The following is a 14,349-nucleotide window of genomic DNA, read 5'->3' as shown; positions in this document are numbered from 1 at the left end:
TGGGGTAAATCCCCAACAGTGCAATTGCTGGGTTGTAGGGCAGGTCTATTTTTAACTCTTTGAGGAACCTCCACACAGTTTTCCAGAGTGGCTGCACCAGTTCAGTTTCCCACCAACAGGGTAAGAGGGTTCCCTTTTCTCCACATCCTCTCCAACATTTGTGGTTTCCTGCCTTGTTAATTTTCCTCATTCTCACTGGTGTGAGGTGGTATCTCATTGTGGTTTTGATTTGTATTTCCCTGATGGCAAGTGATGCAGAGCATTTTCTCATGTGCATGTTGGCCATGTCTATGTCTTCCTCTGTGAGATTTCTCTTCATGTCTTTTGCCCATTTCATGATTGGATTGTTTATTCCTTTGGTGTTGAGTTTAAGAAGTTCTTTATAGATCTTGGAAACTAGCCCTTTATCTGACACGTCATTTGCAAATATCTTCTCCCATTCTGTAGGTTGTCTTTTAGTTTTGTTGACTGTATCCTTTGCTGTGCAAAAGCTTCTTATCTTGATGAAGTCCCAATAGTTCATTTTTGCTTTTGATTCTTTTGCCTTCGTGGATGTATCTTGCAAGAAGTTACTGTGGCCGAGTTCAAAAAGGGTGTTGCCTGTGTTCTCCTCTAGGATTTTGATGGAATCTTGTCTCACATTTAGATCTTTCATCCATTTTGAGTTTATCTTTGTGTATGGTGTAAGAGGGTGGTCTATTTTATTCTTCTGCATGTGGATGTCCAATTTTCCCAGCACCATTTATTGAAGAGACTGTCTTTCTTCCAATGGATAGTCTTTCCTCCTTTATCGAATATTAGTTGACCATAAAGTTGAGGGTCCACTTCTGGGTTCTCTATTTTGTTCCATTGATCTATGTGTCTGTTTTTGTGCCAGTACCACACTGTCTTGATGACCACAGATTTGTAGTACAACCTGAAATCTGGCATTGTGATGCCCCCAGCTATGGTTTTCTTTTTAAAATTTTTTCTTAATTTTTATTTATTTATGATAGAGAGAGAGAGAGAGAGAGAGAGGCAGAGACACAGGCAGAGGGAGAAGCAGGCTCCATGCACCGGGAGCCCGATGTGGGATTCGATCCGGGGTCTCCAGGATCGCGCCCTGGGCCAAAGGCAGGCACCAAACCGCTGTGCCACCCAAGGATCCCCTGGTTTTCTTTTTTAAAATTCCCTGGCTATTCGGGGTCTTTTCTGATTCCACACAAATCATAAAATAATTTGTTCTAACTCCTTGAAGAAAGTCCATGGTATTTTGATAGGGACTGCATTAAACGTGTAAATTGCCCTGGGTAACATTGACATTTTCACAATATTAATTCTGCCAATCCATGAGCATGGAATATTTTTCCATCTCTTTGTGTCTTCTCAATTTCTTTCAGAAGTGTTCTGTAGTTTTTAGGGTATAGATCCTTTACCTCTTTGGTTAGGTTTATTCCTAAGTATCTTATGCTTTTGGGTGTAATTGTAAATGGGATTGACTCCTTAATTTCTCTTTCTTCAATCTCATGGTTAGTGTATAGAAAAGCCACTGATTTCTGGGCATTGATTTTGTATCCTGCCACACAACCAAATTGCTGTATGAGTTCTAGTAATCTTGGGGTGGAGGCTTTTGGGTTTTCTATGTAGAGTATCATGTCATTGGCGAAGAGCAGTCATAAGAAACCTCCCAAGACACAAAAGTCCAGGGACAGATGGCTTCCCAGAGGAATTCTATCAAACATTTAAAGAAGAAACCATACCTATTCTACTAAAGCTGTTTGGAAAGATAGAAAGAGATGGAGTACTTCCAAATTCATTCTATGAGGCCAGCATCACCTTAATTCCAAAACCAGACAAAGACCCCACCAAAAAGGAGAATTACAGACCAATATCCCTGATGAACATGGATGCAAAAATTCTCAACAGGATACTAGGCAATAGGATCCAACGGTACATTAAGAAAATTATTCACCATGACCAAGTAGGATTTATCCCCGGGACACAAGGCTGGTTCAACATTCATAAAACAATCAATGTGATTCATCGTATCAGCAAGAGAAAAACCAAGAACCATATGATCCTCTCATTAGATGCAGAGAAAGCATTTGACAAAATACAGCATCCATTCTTGATCAAAACTTTTCAGAGTGTAGGGATAGAGGGAACATTCCTCAACATCTTAAAAGCCATCTACGAAAAGTCCACAGCAAATATAATTCTCAATGGGAAAGTGCTGAGAGCCTTTCCCCTAAGATCAGGAACAAGACAGGGATGTCCATTCTCACCACTGCTATTCAAATAGTACTGGAAGTCCTAGCCTCAGCAATCAGACAACAAAAAGACATTAAAGGCATTCGAATTGGCAAGGAAGAAGTCAAACTCTTTTTCTTTTTTTTTAAACCCCTTAAATGCCTAAGACTAATCTATGTCTTAGCACAGTGAATGGAACATTAAAGATTCAGTCAATATTTCCTTAATATATAGATGAATGAAAAAATAAAGAAAGAAAGAAGGGAAAGAAAGAAGTAATCAAGCATTAGATCTGCCAGGTAAGAATTCGTGCATTGAGCATGAATTAATTTTCTAGAAGAAGATCACAATGACTATAGAGTTTCTTATGGCCCTCATGAAAATTCAATGTTTTATGTATGTATATATATTCACATTTTTTTTTATCTTAGGAGAAACAAAAAAAATCTCACTGGATAATTCTTATTTATGATTTCTTGCTTTTTTTTAAAACAAACTCAGACTTCTCTTTATTCTTTATTTTCTAGAGAGAATAAATCAGAATTGGGTATCATTCCTGGGATTTGAATAAATACGTTTATATATGTGTTTATATCAAAAATCCCTATTTACATATAAGAAAAATATATGCCCAGCTTTGCCAGGGAAGTCCCAGTTTATGCATGTTATTTTGGTGTAATTATTAAGAGCTCCTTCTTTTACTCTCAGAAGTATCTCAGTTTTGAGGAAAAATCATATTTTCATACTAGTCATAAGGAAGTTTTATGATTAAGATTGCATAAGAAATCAAAGAGTCAAATATTATTAACATGGTACAGAATATTTAGCTGATCCATCAAAAATGTTTATTGAGTGTTCTCTGTGTACTAAGCTCAGTATTAGTTGTTTCTTTGAATGATGACCATACAGGAAGATATTGCATCTCACACATCTTCTCTTCCCATTTTTACCTTTATTTGGAGCTGCTTTACCTAGCCTACAGGTGCAGGGTGTTAGGAGGTCAGATAAAAGGATTCAAAACAACTATTTTAGTCCTGATTCTCAGAAATATTACTTGGATTTTCTTAAAGGAAAAGTGAATTTATTGCCTACATAGATAAAAAGTTCAAAGCTATCTCATTTCAGGAATAGTTGGCTTTGGATGTTCAACCAATGTTTTTTTTTTTATTTTATTTATTTATTTATTTTTATTGGTGTTCAATTTACTAACATACAGAATAACCCCCAGTGCCCGTCACCCATTCACTCCCACCCCCCGCCCTCCTCCCCTTCCAACACCCCTAGTTCGTTTCCCAGAGTTAGCAGTCTTTACGTTCTGTCTCCCTTTCTGATATTTCCCACACATTGTTATTGAGAAACTGTGTCTATCTCAGCTTTTTGCTTTGTACCATGCTGGCTTCATTCTTAAGAAAGCTTTCCCTCATGGACAACTCCAGGAGATCCAAACTGACTTTCTTGTAGCAACAAATCTATTAGAGAGTTTTCTTTCCAGTTGGCTCTAGCATGTCTCAAGATTCATTTTCATTGGACCATTTTTGTTTATTAATCCATATATATATGTATATATACACACACACAAATATATATATATATATATATATATATATCATATATAACTGAGAGTCTAAAAGATTGAATATGCTGATTATCCAGACGTGAGTCTCATGCCACCTCTGAATATGGAGGACATTGGGGCCAACCAAACCACATGAACTGAGATTGGGACGTGTTTTCTAGGAATGAGGAGCTTTAAAAAAATTAGGACTGGCAAAGCTGGAAGATCATAACCAGCTTATGTTCATTCTGATCAATCTTGCTGCCAACTATTCGATGATCCTGTATTTGTCACAGTAGACTAATTTCTGTCCATTGTTTATTTTCTTCATAAAATGAAGACTGGAGATCCTGGGGGGTGCAGTCAGGTAAGTATCCAACTCTTGGTTTCGGCTCAGGTCCTGATCTCAGGGTCATGAGATAGAGTCCCACATCAGGGTCTGTGCTCATTTCAGAGTCTGCTTAAGTTTCTCTCTCCCTCAACCCTCTATCCCACCTACTGCACACTCTCTAAATAAATCTTTAAAAAATAAAATGAACACTTATTTCATATTCTATAGCCTGACCAAAACTTTTTTGGCATTTTTAATTGGGCGGGTGTCTGTGCATGTCTCCTCCTCCTCCTCCTCCTCCTCCTCCTCCTCCTCCTCCTTCTTCTTCTTCTTCTTCTTCTTCTTCTTCTTCTTCTTCTTCTTTCTTCTTCTTTTTCTGAATGACTTCTTCAGGTATCACTCAGGCTTTCAGGCTTTTTCTATCTTGAGACTTACCATTTGAAAATTTTCTTCAACCAATCACAACTAGGGAAAGATATGGAGATTGGGAGGATGCATGGAATAGTTATATAGTTATATGTATAAGACTTACATCTACATTTTATTTGTCATAATTTAAGAACTTAGCTAAACCTAACTGTAGAGGTATTGATGATTCAGTCCATCTCTGAGCACAGAAAGAACTTGCACCTTATTCACGGAATCAAATATATGACTTCTGGTTCTTAGGGAGAAAAAAAGAAATCCATACTCCAGTCCAAAAGAGGAACTTCTTTCTTTTTTCTCTATGCCTGAACCCCAGCCATTACTATAGTTCTAGTACTTTGAGACAGGAGACTGATATATTTAGAAAGAGCCACTACTTGTCCAAAGGCTGGATCTCAGATATTGCAAATTGTCAGCCTCAATTACGAAGTAATTTTTGTCTTATCCTGGAGGGGATGTCTCCAGGCCAGGTGAGAGTCTGTTCTGACAAGCCTAACCTTGCATCACAACTCTATCTTCAAACTGACCACATTAATTCTCTTTGTGTTGGTTGTTATTTGCCTATTTATTTATTTATTTATTTATTTTTTATTTTAATGCAAAAGCCATTAAGTATGAACTCTCCCACATTCAACAATTCTTATGGCAATATTTCCAGGCTTGCTTAGTTAACAAGCCACCAATCCCTTGACAGCAATCCCTATTTATCACTCAGCTGTAAATATTGTCTCCAGGCAAAGCTTGGCCTACATGGTCTGAGCCCTCAAGCAATTTTATTTTGACTCCTTCTAAATAAAACTTGAATTACTCAGAGTGTGTGGGTGGGTGAACAGGAAAGAGGAGGCCCACATGAGAAGTAGAAAAAGGAGAAGGCAGAAGAGGAGGAGGGCGGAAGAGGAGGAGGGCAGAAGAGAAGCAGAGGTAAAGAGAGACACAGAGAAAGTGCAGGCTGTCTGCACGGTGGTCTCGGGAATCTTTCAAAGAAGGAGTAGGAGAAAAAGTATATAACCACCTGTTAAAGAATCAGAGAAAGTGAGAAAGTAGAACAGGTAGGAAAATGAAACAGAGGCCAAGAAAGGATGAGGGGAACTCATAACAGAAAGTATACAGAGAAAAGATTATAGAAAAATAGAGGGGTCAGTAAGAAGCCTGTTTAAGTACAGCTCTCTGTTTTCTCATTTCCTCTTTCTCACCAGCAAGAGAATTGATCAGTGAACATCAAATGAGCATATAGTATCGTCTGGGTATATAAGTCTCCTCAAATGCATCTTTTGAGGTGCATCTATCATTGGTGTAATGGTGGGTAAGTGGCAAGTGGGTAGGACAGACTCTCAGAGGGACAGGCTTTCAGAAGTGGAAGAGGTCTGTGTCAGCTGGAGAACTGAGGAAAGGATTCATGGCAGAAATGAAGGTTCAGTGAATCATAGGAGCCAAAGAAATAGAATCAAGGACTGACTGAGGGTACTCTTGGCAGAGAGAGGCAGAGACACACAAAAAGGCTGAACTGGGAAATCTGCAGTACATGATCTTAAACTATAGAAGTATTTGATGGAGGCAGGGATAGAGAAAAAAGAGAAGCCAATGACAGATTTTAAGGAAAAATTGAAGTGAAGAAAAGAAAATAATAGAAATTGAAGGGAAAATAAATTTTAAAAAAGGCACGGGGAGAGAAAAGAACAAATGAGCTTTCAGATGCTTTCACATTTTCTGGGCCTGAATCCCCTTGTTGGGCTAACACAGCACACCTAGAATAGTTAGCCCTGCCCTTGGCTGATCTAGATCTGTGCCCTTGGTAAGATGCAGAAAGAAAAACTTCAGGCCAAACCATGTCCTGAATTGCAGGCCTGTGGGCAATGGAACAATGTTATACACCTGATCGTGCCCAGCTGAAATGCTGGTGTTAAGACAGAAACAATGATAGGCAAGGAAGTCCACAGTCAGGTTGTATTTCTTTTGGATAATTTTTCTAGAGAAATTTTTTTTAATGTGGCACACTTGACATTTAAATCCTAAAATATAAAATACGTTTTCCTCAATCTAAATAGGATTAAAATACATTTGGGAGTGTGTTATGGCCTAATGGTTTCTAGTCCACCTCATAATTTAAAGTGATTCCTAGTTATAATAATTGTTTGTTGGTTATCAACTTTCATACGAGACAAATGTCATATCCATCAAATTCCTCATCAAAAGCCCACATACCCTAATACCATCTATAGTCTTGGTTTTTCATAACTGGACAAAACAAAAGCCTAACTATTCTTGCCTCATCCTTCACTACTCAATGATTCATACTCAGAAATTATGCTAGTTGAACCACTTTTGGTAACATGAATAATTTCCTGCATCTCCTTGGTTTGTATTCAGGCTGCTTGCTCCTCTAAGAGTATTTGGTCCCTACCCTTTATTCCCCTTCCTTCAAACTCTCTTGCTAGGCTATCTTTTTTCAACCATTCTTTTAAAATTTTTTTATAATAATAAATTTATTTTTTATTGGTGTTCAATTTACCAACATACAGAATAACACCCAGTGCTCATCCCGTCAAGGGCCCCCCTCAGTGCCCGTCATCCATTCACCCCCACCCCCCGCCCTCCTCCCCTTCCACCACCCCTAGTTCGTTTTCCAGAGTTAGGAGTCTTTATGTTCTGTCTCTCTTTCTGATATTTCCTACCCATTTCTTCTCCCTTCTCTTCTATTCTCTTTCACTATTATTTATATTCCCCAAATGAATGAGAACATATAATGTTTGTCCTTCTCCGACTGACTTACTTCACTCAGCATAATACCCTCCAGTTCCATCCACGTTGAAGCAAATGGTGGGTATTTGTCATTTCTAATGGCTGAGTAATATTCCATTGTATACATAAACCACATCTTCTTTATCCATTCATCTTTCGATGGACACCGAGGCTCCTTTCACAGTTTGACTATTGTGGACATTGCTGATATAAACATTGGGGTGCAGGTGTCCCATTCTACTAGCCAGTGATTAAGTTAAAATCAGGTTGTGAGGGTAGATCCTAATCCAATCTAACTGCTGTCTTTATAAGAAGGGGAAATGTGGACAAAATGGTCTCATTCTCTCCAGTCCCTATAGCCATTGCCCTCTCCCCAAGAAAAGTAACTGATACATGGACTTCTAACACTATAGATTATTGCTGTCTGTGTTCAAACCTGATAGAAATGCATATATATATATATATATATCATATACTTCTTGTGTCTGGCTTCTCTTCCTCAGAGTTAGACTGTGATATTCATCTACACTGCTGTATGCAGCTCATAGTTCACTCATTCTCACTGTTGCCTAGTGTTTTTAGATGAGAATATATCACAGTTTATTTAACTATTGTTGAAAATTCTTTTGTAGAGCTTTTGGAGATTTAGAATTTCTATTAAGTAGATACCTGGGAGTAGAATCATTGCACCATAAGAGATGCATGTATTCAGCTTTAGCTGATGCAAAGAGTTTTATTTTTAAAAAAGATTTTATTTATTTATTCATGAGAGACACAGAGACATAGGTGGAGGGAGAAGCAGGCTCCCTGCAGGAGAGCCTGATGCAGAACTCGATTCCAGAACCCCAGGATCACGACCTGAACCAAAAGTAGATGCTCAACCACTGAGTCACTCAGGTGCCCCAATGCAAAGAGTTTTAAATTGTGTTATAGCACATTTATACTCACAGCTGCAGTGAGTGTACCACTTCTTCATTACCTACACTTAATATCATCTGTCTTTATCATTTTAATAATTTGAGTTTGTAGGGGTTTCTCGCAGTAGTTTTTTTTAAAAGATTTTTTAATGTATTTAAGAGAGAGAGAGAGAGAGAGAGAGAGCACAAGAGAGGGTCAGAGAGAGAGAGGGAGAAGCAAACTCTCCATGAGCAGGGTTTCTGACATGGGGCTTGATTCCAGGACCCTGGGATCATGACCTGAGCTGAAGGCAGACACTTAACCATCTGAGCCACCCAGGTGTTCCCACAATAGTTTTAATTTACATGTCATAATGACATGCCTTTGACCATCTTTTCACATAGTTATTTGACATATCTCATTCTGTGGAGGTGGTTCAATTACATTATCCATTTTCTATTGGGTTTTAGCTTCTCAATCATTAATCTGAAGGGGTTATTTGTATATTCTGGTGATGAGTCATTTATTACATAAATGCATTGCAATTTTTCTCCATTTAGTGGTTTTCTTTTTCATTCTCTTAATGCTGTTGAATGGAAAGTTTTCAATTTTAATGTCTGTATTATTAGTATTTTATTTTGTGGCTTTTATTTTGTGGCTTGTCCCTCTTGTTTTACATTTAGGCAATTTTGCCTTCTCCAAAATCCTATTTCTCTAATTTTTAGAAGGATATCTTTTAAGACAATTTATGATTCATTTCAAATTAATATTTTAAATGCATGGTATAAAGAGGGCTTGTTTTTTGACCTACCTATATATCTATGTTTAATGATACAGGTAGATATAGAAGTATGGGAAATGGACTTTTCTTTGCTTTCTTGATACCTCTTTTGGTTTAAGAAAATATGAATTTAGTCCAGTTTAGCAATAGTCATTTTTTGAAAAAAATATTTGCCTGCCTTAAGATAACAAAGATATTTTCCTATGCTTTTTAAAGGCAGAGTTATTTTTCTAGTTAAATTTGTAATTTGCCTGAAATTAAAAAAAATATTCTGGGTGGTAGAATACTATATATATATTTTTCAATATGGGTAGCCAATATAGTAGCCTAAATTATTTAAATATCCATCCTTTTCCATTTATACCATATCATTTATGTATAGAAAGATGACAATATAATTTTGGGTCTGTTGATGATTTTTCTATTGTGTTCCTATGGTAATTTGTCAATCCTTCTGTCAATACCACACTAACTCTATTACTGTAGCTTGGTAACAAGTATTATTATTTGGTAGTATAGTTTCTCTGGCTTTTTTTCTTCCAAAAGATTATCTTGGCTTTTTTTTCCTCTTAGAATTCCCAAATATACTTTAGAATCAGTTTACAATTTCAGAGTATCCTAATGGGACTTACAGTCTGTGTTCACTTTATAAAACATTTCCAGGAAAATTAAATTTTTCACATTATTGATTTTTCTAGTTCATGCAGCAAATATGTACACTTCTATAACCTTAAACATTTTATATCAATAACATTTGTGGTCTTCTGTATAGAGTTTTGGACATTTTAAAAAATATTTATTCCCAAATATTTGATGATATTTGTTGCCATGTAAAAGCAGACTGACTTTAAAATTTGTTACATTTCTTTATTGGTGATATGTAGAAATAAAATTAACTTTTACATATGGACCTTACTGCTTTGTCAAATTTATTTATTAATTTAATCTTCTGTACTTTAATACTTTAATCTTAGTACTTAGATATACTAAGGGCATATTCGACATTCAAGAAAACTAGCAGATATTTAAACAAAATAAAACAAAACAAAGCTTTTCCAAACTGATGCCTTTTATTTGCCTGTCTTATTGAAATAGTTAAGATATCCAATAAAATGTTAAGTAAAGGATTATAAAGGGCACATATATATTCCTTTTTCCATCTTTCTGTGGGTAATTTATATTCCACCACTGATAATGATGTTTGTTCAGATTATTTTCTATTTTAATATCTATATAAATCTGAAATGATCTACCATTCTATAATGTTCACATTGATGACTTTTTTCTATTTTTCTTTGGTTCATTTTCATAAGTCTTAATGAGGAATGTTATGTTACTGTTGTTATCAAAGAACTGAGACTTCTACAAAGTCTTATTACATGAAAATATTTTTATGCCAAGAGAGTGTCAGGATTTCTTTGTTAACATTCTTCAAGTGTGGCTTGCTGTTCTTTTATTCTAACTCCTTAAAATAAAAGCTTTACTAAGGGCCGTGGCTCAGAAGTAGATTTCCACCATGACAAATGCCTGAGGCCCTTCACTTCTGAATAGTTCCAGCTTTGGATTCTTCTTTGTTGTCTGAATGTCCTAAGTACACATCTTGCCTGGACTTTCTCTACCTTTTAGAAATGTATATACTGACTTCCTGACCCCTTTAATCTGAGTTTGTACTCAGAGTATGGGTCTATGTTTAGAGTAGCTTAGTGCTTCTTGCAGGAAACTGAATTTCTCACCATGTCATCTGCACATATTTAGTATTATCATAGTAGGAAAGCAGAATATAAATGCTCTTTTCACTTAAATATAAGCATAACACCTACTTCTTCTACCCTCTCTAAACAATGAACTCTTCGATGAGTCTGCACACACACACACACACACAGAGAACTGATGTTAAGTGAGGATGTGCTGAATGTTTGGGATATGCAGTGAATAATTTAATGTCTGGCACAGAAGAAGTACCCCAAATAACAAGAATGAAGGAGTAAATAAATAAAAAACCTGGAAGGATGGGATGATATCTTTTTATGCTAAGATTTATTCATTTATTCAACAAACACATGATGAGTGGGAGACATGAGTTCTTCAGCTTCAGACACAGAAATGGAAGAAGGTAATGCATATATAAATATGCACAATATGTAGGTTCTTTCTTCAATTGATTTCCTGTTCAATAAAAAGAAAATGGCTAACAAATAATACATGGCAACATGAGAATATTACCATGTGACAAGTATAAAACATGCATGATGGCAACAAGTTTATTCATTAGTGTATAAAATCTTGCATTTAATCAATTTATATTGAATTTCTAATCTATTTGAAGAACTGTGCCAGTCACTGTTAGAGAAAAAGAGGCAAAGTACAGAGTCACCACTGACATAATCACTGGCCTAAAATGGCTTGGCATCAAGCAAAGAAGAAAGTGTATGTCCAAATAAACCTAATATATAAAAGAATATATTATAGAGATAGATAGATAGAAGAGAGACTCAGATAAATCTTATATAAATCTTATATTTTATATGTTAGACTCTATCCATTGATTCTTTAATGCAGCCAGCATTCATTACATCTGGTTTTTCATTAGACATATGTGAGAGGCACTCAGATATGCTACTTATCTGAAAACAAAGACTCTTGCCTGAATATTGGAGGCAAGGTAATTAAGTTTCTGGGAGGCATTATTTGATAGGGTAAGATTCTATATAAGCAGTATGGAAGGGATGAGCACCCCAAGTATGGTAAGTGGCTTAAGTTAAATGTACAGGGACAGGGGAAATAATTCCTTAACAGACATACCATCTAATCTGTATGCAGGAGAATTATAAAATAGAAACTAAGACAGGGAACTTAGGAGTAAGGTAAAATTGGCAAGCCTCTTTTTAAGGTCTCAGCCTTTTCATCTGTATATAAAAATTCACTTTAAGGTTATTCTACTCATTTATTTATGGCATTGAGCATTGTCAGATCATTTCAATTCAGTGAAATCCAATACAATTAATTCAGTACAAATTGATTGAATGCAATAGTACATATATTAAGGAATTAACTTACAGCCATGATGCATGTTTTCTACTAATAGTTTAGCATTAGGTAGGTTGGCTTCTCAGATCAGTCAACATAAGCTCTCAGTCATATTTTTATTCACAGTGACTCAGAGTAACAGAGTGAAACAAAGAACCCTGAGACCTCAGTGTCCATTTGAACAAGATCTTCTCTTGGAGATAAGATGCTCAAAGTCATATTTCCTCACGTGACCAGATCATATTTAATAGAAGAGCATACTTAAAGGAGAATACTTTTGAAGTCAGAACATCACAGAAGGAACCCCAAGTGTTTTCTCTGTATCAGGAAAGAGGCAGGAGTAGGTGCAGAATGATTCATAATGAGAATGAATGCAACATCCCTAGATCCCTAGTGTAGGTATTGTCCAAGAAAACATATTGCCTGCTTTCCTCTCCAAGTTTGGTCATTCTATCAATGGACACTATGACCCCAGCAGAGAAGCATGAAAAACCAATCTATGGTTTATTCAGGTGATCGCATTTTAATTCTAAAAGCTAAATATATTATCTTGACTAGTTGGCACTCAGCTGAAAAAAAAAAGAATTTCAAAATCCTAGGTTTCATACTTATTAGCCAATTGGAAGTAATAATTCCAGCAAACTTGAACTAAGAAAAATATTTTTAAATGCTCAAAATCTTCACTAATATTTTTCTCAATTATTTCATTGTACAAAATTATATATATACAAGAGCAAATAAAATTTCAAGATAAGCATGAATAAAAACTATTCATCAACCACCATCTAAAAATAACCCTCTCACTCTAAATTTTTTCCTTTTGAAAATGAATCTATGCTATACCTTGTACCTTTTTAAGGCAACAAAATGTGAACCTATTTCTACCTCAATATACTTACATCATTTTAATAGCTTTATCATATTCTATTGTATAGAAGTTATAATTTAACCAATTACCATTGTTGAACATGCATATTATTGCAGATTCTCCAATACTATCAACATGGCTGCGATAAACTCTCTTTACTAACTTTTCCATTTTAATTCCAGTATAGTTAATGTGTGATAATGTATTAGTTACAGGTATACAATATGGTTCAACAATTCTATGCATTTCTCAGTGCTCAGCAAACATTCTTATATTTATATCTTTACACACTTCTCTAATTACATCTCTAGAGTAAATTCTGAGGGTGGAATTATTGGATCTAAAGGTATAAAGTATACATTTAAATTAAAATTTTAACCTAAATGATATTTTTAATTTTCTTTCTTTACCATATGCTAAATCTGTAGCTTCAACTTATTTCATGAGTTGATATAAAAATGTGTAAAGATACCTAAAGTTATACATATGTTCATGTTCATTGCAGCATTATTTACAATAGCCAAGATGTGGAAACAACCTAATTGCCTAATCGATGGATAAATGAAAAAAGGAAGTATTAATATGTATGTATTATTAAGTCATACCAAAGAATGAAATCTTGCTGTTTGCAGCAACATGCATAGTCTTTAATTATATTTTTATGTTTAAAAAATGTGTCTCAGATTTTTAAATAAGTATTTTATATAATGACAAGTGGTATATCTAACAAAAATAGAGGGAAGATAAGCAAAATAAATATTAAGCAACAATCTGGTATATCAATATTGCTATTGCAGAAATTGATTTGAATACCAAGTTTTATAATATATAAGATATCTGTTATGAAGTTGTATGTTTTATACTAATACTTTTTCATCTCAGAGATCCTGATATTAAAATAAGTATAGATATGAACTCACTTGTATTTATGAATAGTCACATAATAGTAATACCCATATTTACTCTCTCAGGGAAAATATATTGTGCCCTCCAATGACACTACATATTCGGAAATAAAAGTGAAAAAAAAAAAAGAATTCTTGCATCAAGAATGCTAAAGACAGATTTATTTTGATGACATCTGAGCATTCCACCTAATCTAAGAATTCCTACATCAGAAAACATCTCAGCCCAGGGACATGAGAGATACTCATTTTGAGCCTCACATGTCACTGCATCGCCACAGCACTTAAAATAGTGCTGGAGACATAGGCCTTTTTTTTTTTTATTTTATTTTATTTTTTTTTATTTTTTTTTTATTTTTTTTTTATTGGTGTTCAATTTACTAACATACAGAATAACACCCAGTGCCCGTCACCCATTCACTCCCACCCCCCGCCCTCCTCCCCTTCTACCACCCCTAGTTCGTTTCCCAGAGTTAGGAGTCTTTACGTTCTGTCTCCCTTTCTGATATTTCCCACACATTTCTTCTCCCTTCCCTTATTTTCCCTTTCACTATTATTTATATTCCCCAAATGAATGAGAACATATAACGT

At 35.4% G+C, this 14,349-nt stretch overlaps 1 protein-coding gene and 1 long non-coding RNA gene across 12 annotated transcripts in view; one reads left to right on the top strand and one right to left on the bottom strand.

Annotated features, from left to right (window-relative positions):
* Window positions 1–14,349, bottom strand: part of LOC144301134 (uncharacterized) — a 286,282-nt gene that overhangs the window by 15,008 nt on the left and 256,925 nt on the right. Inside the window, exon 5 of one of the 6 annotated variants that reach the window (XR_013367877.1) lies at window positions 11,019–11,124. The exons of the other annotated variants lie outside the window; for them this stretch is intronic. The gene's annotated coding sequence lies outside the window, so the exon portion shown is untranslated. Of the gene's footprint in view, window positions 1–11,018; window positions 11,125–14,349 lie in introns of those variants that run through there. 6 annotated transcript variants of the gene reach the window in all.
* LOC144301136 (uncharacterized) overlaps window positions 1–14,349 on the top strand; it is an 87,672-nt gene that overhangs the window by 13,491 nt on the left and 59,832 nt on the right. For 2 of the 6 annotated variants that reach the window (XR_013367909.1, XR_013367906.1), the window contains exons 4-5: window positions 2,464–2,528; window positions 13,359–13,437. The exons of 1 other annotated variant lie outside the window; for it this stretch is intronic. This is a non-coding gene — a long non-coding RNA (uncharacterized LOC144301136). Of the gene's footprint in view, window positions 1–2,463; window positions 2,529–4,124; window positions 4,191–13,358; window positions 13,438–14,349 lie in introns of those variants that run through there. 3 more of the 6 variants (XR_013367908.1, XR_013367907.1, XR_013367910.1) reach the window with 3 other exon arrangements.

The sequence above is a fragment of the Canis aureus genome, chromosome 29 (assembly GCF_053574225.1).
Source record: "Canis aureus isolate CA01 chromosome 29, VMU_Caureus_v.1.0, whole genome shotgun sequence".
Classification (NCBI taxonomy): domain Eukaryota; kingdom Metazoa; phylum Chordata; class Mammalia; order Carnivora; family Canidae; genus Canis; species Canis aureus.
The sequence above is the reverse complement of the archived record's forward strand: the minus strand, read 5'-3'. Positions and strand labels throughout refer to the sequence as shown.